The sequence below is a fragment of the Phocoena phocoena genome, chromosome 2 (genome assembly GCF_963924675.1).
Source record: "Phocoena phocoena chromosome 2, mPhoPho1.1, whole genome shotgun sequence".
NCBI lineage: Eukaryota > Metazoa > Chordata > Mammalia > Artiodactyla > Phocoenidae > Phocoena > Phocoena phocoena.
In genome coordinates this window covers 168,693,328-168,706,799 of record NC_089220.1, presented here as the reverse complement: position 1 = coordinate 168,706,799, position 13,472 = coordinate 168,693,328, and the positions used below count along the sequence as shown (strand labels likewise).

The window sequence follows — 13,472 nt, the reverse complement described above, 5'->3', positions numbered from 1 at the left end:
GAACCCCACAAGTCTAGGCATGAGTAAATGTCTCCCTTAAAAATACGTTTTCCATTTAAATGAAGGCATACTTTTTAAGGAAGAGAGATATATAAAGAATAGAACTACTGATTGATATAAGGGGGACAGTAAACATAACACAAAAGCAAATAAAGAGACTAAAACATCAAATTTGCAGGTAGTTATACGCAGCTATTTCATCTGGTAGTTAGAAAAGACAGATCCATGGTAAAAGGAGTAACTTCTGCCTCTTTGGAAAAGTGAACTCATGACATGCTGATTGCCAATAATTTTGAAGATGATTTTGGTGCACTTTAAATGTTTGAGTATTGTAAGGCACTTGTTTGTATAAAAAGTTGTTAATCATCTTGCTTGGTATGGGTTTTTTAACTAAGAGTTAAAGGTCACACTTTTGAGTAATATATTTATTGATTAAAACCATATTGTAAATTGATTTGCTCTCCTCTCCTTCAACCCAAACTCTAGCTCCAAATATAGTACATGGGACTGGGAGTAAATTAAGTGAAAATAGAAATGCTTATCAGTAACTAAAGAAAAAAGAATACTAACTTACACCTTTTTAAAAAGCAGAATATTATGTTTCTGCCTAAGATGCACACTGAACTGTTATTTAAATAGCCTTTAATTTTATTATTTTACTCCTTCTTTCCTAAGATTCCACATAGAAATCACATGCAGAAATCCAAACTAAAAAGAACACCATTTACTTACATTACTGACGTCTTTTAAAAATTTAGAGAGATTTAGGTATTTACTTCACCCAAAATAAATGCCTAGAGACCTATATGCTCCACAGGAAATAAGCTGAATTCATGTTTACATCAAATACTTGTCAAAACCCTAAACTTGAACCCATTTAACAACACAACTGGTGGTTAACATTTTCTTTTGCATGTCTTTTTGCCTTCTATAGCTATTTTCTTAGCCAGACATGCCTGTATTTTAAAAAGATCAAAGGCTTAACCAAAATAAAGAAAAACTGCATGATTTCACTCTGAGATTCAGTCAAGGCACGGTAAAGGCAGATAACTTAGAGCCGGCTTTGATCTTATCAATGTTTATCTGAACTGAAAGGAATACTGGCACACTCAGGATCTTTCCTAGTGATTAAAGAATGGTGCCATTTCAATTTAAAATTCACCTAAGGAATTGCTGCACGAAAGGGCTGCATTTTTCAAGCATCATTTTGCTCCTTTGTTGTTTCAGTTGCACAGTATGTTATGTGTAAGGTCAATATGAGGTAAAACAAGAAGCAAAGTTTATAAATGTGCTCATTTTGTCCCAAAGCCAAGGGAAAAAATGGCAATCTTGGGATTAAAATTGTGCATTGTATTAATTTCCTCTGTTTTTAGTTATAGCATTAGCAAGGATTTTTTTTTTCTTCCTCTGGCTTTCAGGGGAATTGGGTTTTGTTTTTTTTACATTTGATGTACCATTTAAAGTGTTATTCAGAACTAGCATTAGAATTTCATGGTACTTTCCATTACTTTGTTTTGAAAAATGTTATGGTCAAAATTAAATTCAGTTTTCTTTTAGAAATTAGAATATATCAAGGCAAAGACATTTCTAAAGGAAAATACTTGAAAAGGATAATTGAGAGGTGAATTCACCAATAAGATTAATTCAATTCAAAGTTAACTTACAAATATGTGCACAGTACTCTGTGAAACAGCAGGGAATATCAACATTAAAAAGACAATATTGGGGAGGAGCTTCAAGATGGCGGAATAACAAGACGTGGAGATCACCTTCCTCCCCACAAATACATCTACATGTAGAACAACTCCTACAGAACACCAACTGAACGCTGGCAGAAGAACTCAGACCTCCAAAAAGGCAAGAAACTCCCCACGTACATGGGTAGGGCAAAAGAAAAAAGAAAAAACAGAGACAAAAGAATAGGGACGGGACCTGCACCAGTGGGAAGGAGCTATGAAGGAGGAAAGGTTTCCACATACTAGAAGCCCCTTCGCAGGCGGAGACTGCGGGTGGCGGAGGAGAGCACAGCAACAGGGGTGCAGAGGGCAAAGCAGAGAGATTCCCGCACAGAGGGTCGGTGCCGACAGGCACTCACCAGCCCGAGAGGCTTGTCCGCTCACCCGCCGGGGCAGGCGGGGCTGGGAGCTGAGGCTCGGGCTTCGGTCGGAGCGCAGGGAGAGGACTGGGGTTGGCGGCGTGGGCACAGCCTGCAGGAAGCTAGTGAACCATGGCTACCCGGGAGGGAGTCCGGGGAAAAGTTTGGACCTGCCGAAGAGGCAAAAGACCATTGTTTCAGGGTGTGTGAGGAGAGGGGATTATGAACACCGCCTAAACGAGCTCCAGAGACGGGCGCGAGCCACGGCTAACAGCGCGGACCCCAGAGACAGGCATGAGACGCTAAGGCCGCTGCTGCCGCCACCAAGAAGCTTGTGTGCGAGCACAGGTCAGTGTCCACACCTCCCCTCCCGGTAGTCTGTGCAGCCCGCCACTGCCAGGGTCCCGGGATCCAGGGACAACTTCCCCGGGAGAACGCACGGCGCGCCTCAGGCTGGTGCAACGTCACGCTGGCCTCTGCCGCCGCAGGCTCGCCCCGCATCTGTACCCCTACCTCCCCCCCCCAGCCTGAGTGAGCCAGAGCCCCCAAATCAGCAGCTCCTTTAACCCCATCCTGTCTGGATGGGGAATAGATGCCCTCAGGTGACCTACACACAGAGGCAGGGCCAAATCCAAAGCTGACTCCCAGGTGCTGTGCAAACAAAGAAAAGAAAGGGAAATCTCTCCCAGCAGCCTTAGGGGCAGCGGATTAAATCTCCACAATCAACCTGATGTACATGCATCTGTGGAATACCTGAATAGACAACAAATCATCCAAATTGAGGCAGTGGACTTTGGGAGCAACAATATTTATAAATATTTTTCCCTTTTGCTCTTTTTGTGAGTGTGTATGTGTATGCTACTGTGTGTGATTTCGTCTATGTAGCTTTGCTTTCACCATTGGCCCTAGGGTTCTGTCTGTCAGGGGTTTTTTTGTTTGATTTTGTTTCAGTATAGATTTTAGTAATTGTTAGTCATTGGTGGACTTGTTTTTTGGTTTGGTAGCACTCTTCTTTCTTTTTTTTTTTTTTTGATTACTTAAAATTTTTTAAAATTTTAATAATTATTTTTTATTTAATAACTTTCCTTTCTTTTCTTTTCTCCCTTCCTTCCTTCCTTCCTCCCTCCTTCCCTCCCTCTCTCTCTCACTCTCTCTTTCCTTCCTTCCTTCTTTCTTTCTTTCTTTCTCCCTTTTATTCTGAGACATGGAGATGACAGGGCCATGGTGCTCTGGTTGGGCATCAGGCATGTGCCTCTGATGTGGGAGAGCCGAGTTCAGGATATTGCTCCACAAGACAACGCCCAGCATCATGTAATATCAAACGGCAAAAATCTCCCAGAGATCTCCATCTCATGGCCAAGACCCAGCTCCACTCAACGACCAGCAACCTACAGTGCCGGACACCCTATGCCAAACAACTAGCAAGACAGGAACACAACCACACCCATTAGCAGAGAGGCTGCCTAAAATCATAATAAGTCCACAGACACCCCAAAACACACCACCAGACGTGGACCTGCCCACCAGAAAGACAAGATCCAGCCTCATCCACCTAACACAGGCACTAGTCCCCTCCACCAGGAAGCCTACACAACCCACTAAACCAACCTTACCCACTGGGGGCAGACACCAAAAACAACGGGAACTATGAACCTGTAGCCTACAAAAAGGAGACCCCAAACACAGTAAGTTAAGCAAAATGAGAAAACAGAGAAAGACATAGCAGATGAAGGAGAAGGTAAAAACCAACCAGACCAAGCAAATGAAAAGGAAATAGGCAGTCTACCTGAAAAAGAATTCAGAATAACGATAGTAAAGATATCCAAAATCTTGGAAATAGAATGGAGAAAAAACAAGAAACCTTTAACAGAGACCCAGAAGAACTAAAGAGCAAACAAACAATGATGAACAACACAATAAATGAAATTAAAAATTCTCCAGAAGGAATCAGTAGCAGAATAACTGAGGCAGAAGAACAGATAAGTGACCTGGAAGACAAAAAACTGGAAATAACTACCACAGAGCAGAATAAAGAAAAAAGAATGAAAAGAATTGAGGACAGCCTCAGAGACCTCTGGGACAACATTAAACACACCAACATTCGAATTATAGGAGTCTCAGAAGAAAAAGAGAAAAAGAAAGGGACTGAGAAAATATTTGAAGAGATTATAGTTGAAAACTTCCCTAATATGGAAAAGGAAATAGTTAACCAAGTCCAGGAAGCACAGAGAGTCCCATACGGGAAAAATCCAAGGAGAAACAGGCCAAGACACATATTAATCAAACTATCAAAAATTAAATACAAAGAAAAAATATTAAAAGCAGCTAGGGAAAAACAACAAATAACATACAAGGGAATCCCCATAAGGTTAACAGCTGATCTTTCAGCAGAAACTCTGCAAGCCAGAAGGCAGTGGCAGGACATATTTAAAGTGATGAAAGGGAAAAACCTACAACCAAGATTACTCTACCCAGCAAGGATCTCATTCAGATTTAACAGAGAAATTAAAACTTTTACAGACAAGCAAAAGCTAAGAGAATTCAGCACCACCAAACCAGCTTTACAACAAATGCTAAGGAACTTCTCTAGGCAGGAAACACAAGACAAGGAAAAGACCTACAAAAACAAACTCAAACCTTAAGAAAATGGTAATAGGAACATACATATCAATAACTACCTTAAATGTAAATGGATTAAATGCTCCAACCAAAAGACATAGACTGGCTGAATGGATAGAAAAACAAGACCTGTATATATGCTGTTTACAAGAATCCCTCTTCAGACTTAGGGACACATACAGACTGAAAGTGAGGGGATCAAAAAGATATTCCATGAAAATGGAAATCAAAGGAAAGCTTGATTGCAATTCCCATATCAGACAAAATAGACTTTAAAATAAAGACTATCACTAGAGACAAAGAAGGACACTACATAATGATCAAGGGATCGATCCAAGAAGAAGATATAACAATTGTAAGTATCTATGCACCCAACATGGGAGCACCGCAATACATAAGGCAAATACTAACAGCCATAAAAGGGGAAATCGATAGTAACACAATCATAGTAGGGGACTTTAACACCCCACTTTCACCAATGGACAGATCATCCAAAATGAAAATAAATAAGGAAACACAAGCTTTAAATGATACATTAAACACGATGGACTTAATTGATATCTATAGGATATTCCCTCTAAAAACAACAGAATACACGTTTTTCTCAAGTGTTCATGGAACATTCTCCAGGATAGATCATATCTTGGGTCACAAATCAAGCCTCAGTAAATTTAAGAAAATTGAAATCTTATCAAGTATCTTTTCCGACCACAGTGCTATCAGACTAGATATCAATTACAGGAAAAAAATCTGTAAAAAATACAAACACATGGAGGCTAAACAATACAATACTTAATAACCAAGAGATCACTAAAGAAATCAAAGGAAATCAAAAATTACCTAGAAACAAGTGACAATTACATCATAATGACCCACAACCTATGGGATGCCACAAAAGCAGTCCGAAGAGGGAAGTTTACAGCTATACAAGCCTACCTCAAGAAACCAGAAACATCTCTAATAAACAACCTAAACTTACACCTAAAGCAATTAGAGAAAGAAGAACAAAAAAACCCTGAAGTTAGCAGAAAGAAAGAAATCATAAAGATAAGATCAGAAATAAATGAAAAAGAAATGAAGGAAATGATAGCAAAGATCAATAAAACTAAAAGCTGGTTCTTTGAGAAGATAAACAAAATTGATAAACCATTAGCCAGACTAATCAAGAAAAAAAGAAGACTCAAATCAATAGAATTAGAAATGAAAAAGGAGAAGTAACAACTGACACTGCAGAAATACAAAAGATCATGAGAGATTACTACAAGCAACTATATACCAATAAAATGGACAACATGGAAGAAATGGACAAATTCTTAGAAAAGCACAACCTTCCAAGACTGAACCAGAAAGAAATAGAAAATATAAACAGACCAGTCACAAGCCCTGAAATTGAAATTGTGATTAAAAATCTTCCAACAAATGAAAGCTCAGGACCAGATAGCTTCACAGGTGAATTCTATCAAACATTTAGAGAAGGGCTAACACCAATCCTTCTCAACCTCTTCCAAAATATAGCAGAGGGAGGAGTACTCCCAAACTCAATCTATGAGGCCACCAGCACCCTGATACCAAAACCAGACAAAGATGTCACAAAGAAAGAATACTACAGGCCATTATCACTGATGAACATAGATGCAAAAATCCTCAACAAAATACTAGCAAACAGAATCCAACAGCACATTAAAAGGATCATACACCATGATCAAGTGGGGTTTATCCCAGGAATGCAAGGATTCTTCAAAATACGCAAATCAATCAATGTGATACACCATATTTACAAATTGAAGGTTAAAAATCATATGATCATCTCAATAGATGCAGAAAAAGCATTCGACAAAATTCAACATCCATTTATGATTAAAAACCCGCCAGAAAGTAGGCATAGAGGGAACTTTCCTCAACATAATAAAGCCCACATATGACAAACCCACAGCCAACATTGTCCTCAATGGTGAAAAACTGAAACCATTTCCAGTAAGATCAGGAACAAGACAAGGTTGCCCACTCTCACCTCTATTATTCAACATTGTTTTGGAAGTTTTAGCCTCAGCAATCAAATTAGAAAAAGAAATAAAAGGAATCCAAATTGGAAAAGAAGAAGTAAAACTCTCAGTATTTGCAGATGACATGATAGTATACATACAGAATCCTCAAGATGCTACCAGGCAACTACTAGAGCTAATCAATGAATTTGGTAAAGTAGCAGGATACAAAATTAATGCACAGAAATCTCTGGCATTCCTATACACTAATGATGAAAAATCTGAAAGTGAAATTAAGGAAACACTCCCATTTACCACGGCAACAAAAAGAGTAAAATAACTAGGAATAAAGCTACCTAAGGAGACAAAAGACCTGTATGCAGAAAACTATAAGACACTGATGAAAGAAATTAAAGATGATACAAACAGATGGAGAGACATACCATGTTCTTGGATTGGAAGAATCAACACTGTGAAAATGACTATACTACCCAATGCAATCTACAGATTCAGTGCAATCCCTATCAAACTACCACTGGCATTTTTCACAGAACTAGAACAAAAAATTTCACAATTTGTATGGAAACACAAAAGACTCCGAATAGCCAAAGCAACCTTGAGAAAGAAAAATGTAGCTGGAAGAATGAGGCTCCCGATTTCAGACTATACTACAAAGCTACAGTAATCAAGACAGTATGGTACTGGCACAAAAACAGAAATATAGATCAATGGAGCAGGATACAAAGTCCAGAGATAAACCCACACACATTTGGTCACCTTATTTTTGATAAAGGAGGCAAGAATACACAATGTAGAAAAGATAGCCTGTTCAATAAGTGGTGCTGGGAAAACTGGACAGCTACATGTAAAAGAATGAAATTAGAACACTCCCGAATACCATACACAAAAATAAACTCAAAATGGATTAAAGACCTAAATGTTAAGGCCAGACACTATAAAACTCTTAGAGGAAAACATAGGCAGAACACTCTATGACAAAAATCACAGCAAGATCCTTTTTGACCTACCCTCCTACAGAAATGGAAATAAAAATAAACAAATGGAACCTAATGAAACTTAAAAGCTTTTGCACAGCAAAGGAAACCATAAACAAGATGAAAAGACAACCCTCAGAATGGGAGAAAATATCTGCAAATGAAGCAACTGACAAAGGGTTTATCTTCAAAATTTACAAGCAGCTCATGCAGGTCAACATCAAAAAAAAAAAACCACCCAATCCAGAAATGGGCAGAAGACCTAAATAGACATTTCGCCAAAGAAGATATACAGATTGTCAAGAAACAAATGAAAGTATGCTCAACATCACTAATCATTCGAGAAATGCAAATCAAAACTACAATGAGGTATCACCTCACACCGGTCAGAATGGCCATCATCAAAAAATATACAAACAGTAAATGCTGGAGAGGGTGTGGAGAAAAGGGAACCCTCCTGTACTGTTAGTGGGAATGTAAATGGATACAGCCCCTATGGAGAACAGTATGGAGGTGCCTTAAAAAACTAAAAATAGACCTACCATATGTCCCAGCAATCCCACTACTGGGCATATACCCTGAGAAAACCATAATTCAAAAAGAGTCATGTACCACAACTTTCATTGCAACTCTATTTACAATAGCCAGTACATGGAAGCAACCTATGTGTCCATCGACAGATGAAAGGATAAAGAAGATTTGGCACATATATACAATGGAATATTACTGAGCCACAAAAAGAAATGAAATTGATTTATTTGTAGTGAGGTGGATGGACCTAGTCTGTCATACGAGTAAAGTCAGAAAAAGAAAAAAAAATACCGTCTGCTAACACATATATATGGAATCTAAAGAAAAAAAAAGGTCACAAAGAACCTAGAGGAAAGATGGGAATAAAGACGCAGACCTACTAGAGAATGGACTGAGGACATGGGGAGGGGAAGGGTAAGCTGGGACAAAGTGAGAGAGTGGCACAGACATATATACACTACCAAATGTAAAATAGATAGCTAGTGGGAAGCAGCCACGTAGCACAAGGAGATCAGCTCAGTGCTTTGTGACCACCTATAGGGGTGGGATAGGGAGGGTGAGATGGAAGGAGACACGAGAGTCAAGAGATATGGGGATATATGTATATGTACAGCTGATTCACTTTGTTGTAAAGAAGAAACTAACACACCATTGTAAAGCAATTATACTCCAATAAAGATGGTAAAAAAAAAAGACAATACTCTTTTGTAATAGTTGAGAGAGAAGTCATTAACTAACCGCCCCCCTCCCAAAAAAAAAAAAGAAAAAGAAAAAGCAGAGCAAGGTGAATACTAGATCACTCCACACAAGGTGAGTGCTAGATTACTACATATACAGCAAAGGCTGTGTGATCACGGGAGATGCTACTTAATTTCAAAAGTGTTTAAAGACATGTTCATGGAAGGCATAACACTGAATTTTCTGAGCTAAGTTTCAGGTCGGGATAGGCAATTCCATGTGGTCAGATGGTTTAAATAAATGCAAGTTAAAAAGTATGGCTATGCTCATGAAACAATGAATTCCATGTGACTGTGACACTGAGAACTGGTGTGAACATGGAAGAGAAGACTGGGGGTGAAGGAAAGGCATGTGCATGTGGACTGGTAATTGGTATCTACAATGTGCCAACCATCATAATTTTCCTTCTAAGCCATGAAGAGACTGTAGAGATTTCTGAGTAGACAAGAGACATAATCAGATATTTATGTTTCAGAAAAGTTAATTACAGCAAAATGTAGGAAATATTGGAAGAAATAAAGATTGTATGGTGAACTTAGAAATAAAAATTTTTTTATTGAAGTATGGTTGATTTACAATAATGCTTTAGTTTCAGGTGTACAGCATAATGATTGTTTTTCATTTTTTTGCAGATTATATTCCATTATATGTTAGTACAAGATGTTGGGTATAATTCCCTGTGCTATACAGTAAATCCTTATTGCTTATCTATTTTATGCATAGTAGTTTGTATCTGTTAATCCCAAACTTCTAATTTGTCCCTCCCCCCTCATTCCTTTCCCCTTTGGTAATCATAAGTTTGTTTTCTATGTCTGTGAGTCTGTTTCTGTTTTGTATATAGGTTCATTTGTATTATATTTTAGATTCCATATATAAGTGATGTCAAACAGTATTTGTTTTTCTCTGTATGACTTGTTTCACTCAGCATAATATTCTCTAGGTCCATCCATGTTGCTGCAAATGGCAGTATTTCATTCTTATTTATGGATGAGTAATGTTCCATTGTGTGTATATACACACACAATCTTCTTAAGACCATTGTCTGTTGGAGTGCACTTGGGTTGCTTCCATGTCTTCATTATTGTAAACAATGCTGCTATGAACACTGGGGTCCATGTATCTTTCGAAACTAGAGTTTTCATAGTTTCAGGATATACACCAAGGAGTGATATTGCTGGATCACATGGTAGCTCTATTTTTAATTTTTTAAGGAACCACCATACTGTTTTCCATAGTGGCTGAACCAATTTACATTCCCACCAGCAGTGTAGGAGGGTTCCCTTTTCTCCATACCCTCCCCTGCATTTATTATTTGTAGACTTTTTGATGATAGCCATTCTGACTGGTGGAGGTGATACCTCATTGCTGCTCTGAACCATTTAGTACAGGTAATTTTTATTTATTTACTTAGAGCATACGCACTAGTTTTTCTTGAATATGTTTAGTTATAATATCTGTCAAGCAGTTTTTGAATGAGCGTGTAGCAGTCTGCATTCCCACAACTAGTATATGAGAGTTTGGTTGCTCCATATTCTTGACAACACGTAGTTTTGTCCATCTTTCTAATTTTAGCCATTCTAACGGATAGTCATGTCTCAGTGTGGTTTTAATTTTAATTTTCCTTTACGTTACATTGATTTTCTTATAGCTTACATGTTATTATCCATCACTTAACTTTCAATCTATATGTGTTCTTAAGTGAGTCTCTTATAAAAAGTAAAAGAGACTTACACTCAACTTACACTCACAGGAGTTCTCAGCTCGCAGCTGCACAACCTGGAGGAGTGGCTGCGCCTGGGCCTGGCCTAGTGCGAGCAGAGCAAGAAACTCCTCACCAAGCAGGCCAGTGAGATCAAGTTACTCAAGGAAGAGCGTAAACGCAGGAAAAAGTTGATTTCCACCCAGCAGCTGATGATTGAGGCCAAAGCCAGGTATTACCAGTGCCGTTTTTGTGACAAGGTCTTTATGAACCAAGCGTTTCTACAAAGTCGTATTCAGTGCTGCCACCCTGAAGATTCCCATCTTGCAGAGTATAAGACAAGGGTACAGACTGACAAGCTCCAGAATGAGACCACCATGTTGAAGGAGCTCACCAAGTGTCAGCTAGAGGCTGCACAGCATGGCCATGCAGTCAGATTCTCTAAGGAATATGAAATGTAGAAAACAAAAGAGGAAGAATTTCTGAAGTTATTCGATAGATGGAAAGAAGAAAAGGAGAAACTAGTTGATGAAATGGAAGAAGTCAAGGAAATGTTTATGATGGAGTTTAAAGAACTAACTTCTAAGAATTCAGCATCAGAATAGCAATTGTCAGAAGTCCAGAAGTCCAACATGCAGATCAAGTCAGGCACAGGCACGTTAAAAGATGCAAATGAGTTGAAAGAAGAACGTCCTCAGCAACCCCAGGATTTCCAAAATGTGATGCAACTTCTTGATAGTCAGGAAAGCAAGTGGACAGCTTGAGCTCAGGCTCTTCATCAAGAACACAAGAAAGAGAAGAGCCTGCTCCTGTCACATATAGAGAAACTTCGAAGCCTAATGATAGATGATCTAAACGCAAGTAATGTATTCTACAAGAAAAGGATAGAAGAGCTAGGGCAGAGGCTCCAGGAGCAGAAAGAGCTGATCATCACTCAGAGACAAAAGATTAAAGAGTTTACCAGTAAACCATTAAACAGTGTCAGTGAAGCCAGAGGGAATCCTTTAACCTGGCAAACTTTTGAATCTAAGCCAACTATCCCAACCGTACCTATGAATACCCCAGCACCACAGACTTCGGACGCTAAGTCAAGTCTAACAATGGCACATGAACAGGCATTCTCATTGCACATACTGGAACCAATAGAAGAACTTTCAGAAGAAGAAAAAGGAAAGGAAAATGAACAGAAATTAAATAACAAGATACATTTAAGGAAAACTGAAGAATAACCCTTCCCTCACTAAGGAAATAAGAACAGTCTTGGAGAAGAGTTTGGTGGAGTTACTGGAAACCTTGCGGATTAATGCAGATATACGTGGTATTCCAGGTGACCACTTGAATAGAGTGCTAAGAACCATAGTATCAGCAAGACATGAGCGGGAATGACAAGTACCTAACATTCAGCCAATTCGTGAATTCCTTGAACGTCAGGTCAGCCGTAAAATGGAGCAGAGAACACTACTGTCCACAGACAGGTACAGTGCTTCTCGAGTGGACACCCTTTCACCTGGAGAAATACCCAAAGCAATACATCTTCCTCCCAAAAGCAGACAGTTGGTTAGACAAAGACCTGTTTTTACTGATAGGACACCTGTTCCAAAAGTTAAGAAATATATCACAGAAGATCATTTTCCCAGAAAGTCTTCAACTACTGCGACCCCTCCCTTCAGTTCAGAGGAAGAGTTGGACGATGAGGACCTCAGCCAGGCCTATGCCTCGCCAGACTTACTTCCTGTGCTGTCATCTAAAAGCAACAAGAGTAGCTTTGGAAGGAGCACTGTCAAAAGTGACACTGACTGGACTGAGGGAGGTGAACTTAAGGACTCTGATATTTCTCCCAAGCCCACAGGAACCTCCATTAAAACATTAACTGGAAAAGTTGAAAAGACAGTTTCAAATCACAGAAATGTGAATAAGCCAGTTGGTGGGCTTAATGTTGCAGAGGCGTTCATCAAAAAAGAACAAAAAGATCTAAAGTGTGCAGATGTGGACGATGATGACTGGGACATATCATCCTTAGAGGAAGAGAAATCTTTGGGGAGAAGAATTGGAAGAGAACAGAAGGAACCTCCACCTGTGAAGAATGGGTCAAATTCTACTTAAGTGCCAAGTGCCTGGGGTGCAACTAACCTGAAAGGGCCAAAGGGAGAAGGACCTCAGGATGAATCCAGCACACTGAAAAGCAGCTTAGTAACCAAGACTGATTGGAGTGACTCTTCAAATGTGTAACTGTCACCCCACGCTTCAGGAGGCCCTTCCAGACGCCAGCAGTACTGCAGTAGCGCAGTATTTCAGTACTGCCTACACGACTCTAATGCTCCTGCTTGGCAGTATCTCCTACAACAAGGAAGCTGACTCTCAAAGAACAAGAGTCCCTTTTGTGGCACCTAATGCAGCTATTAAAAAACAAATTGTCAACAGTATTTTAAAGGATATAAAGGTGTTTAAGACTGCTGCTGCTTAAAAATAATGTGTCACTGAAGTCACAAAAAGCTTTTCTTCAGAACGGTACTCTAGTGTTTAAGTGTATTTTTTTCAACTAATTTTTAAGTGAATTTTTTTTAAACTTAGAGCAGGTTTTGGTTTGAATTAAAACCTTTTCTTATATCTTTCTTATGTATGTTGTCACGCTGGAAGTGTTTTATTATAAAGTTCTGTTAGTATCCTTAAAATTGAATTAGTGGAATCAGGGAAATCTTAAGAGTAGATTGCTTATTTTTCATATAGAAGTAAGTTTAGAGTTATAAAAATATAGCTAGGCCCATGTTAGATAACTACATTTTTCCAGAAGTACTTTTACCATATGCAGCTTT

The 13,472-nt window shown here is 38.9% G+C and overlaps 1 pseudogene; it reads left to right on the top strand.

Annotated features, from left to right (window-relative positions):
• Positions 1-3,316: 3,316 nt before the first annotated feature.
• Positions 3,317-12,888, top strand: LOC136118574 (cilium assembly protein DZIP1 pseudogene; annotated as a pseudogene).
• Positions 12,889-13,472: the final 584 nt, after the last annotated feature.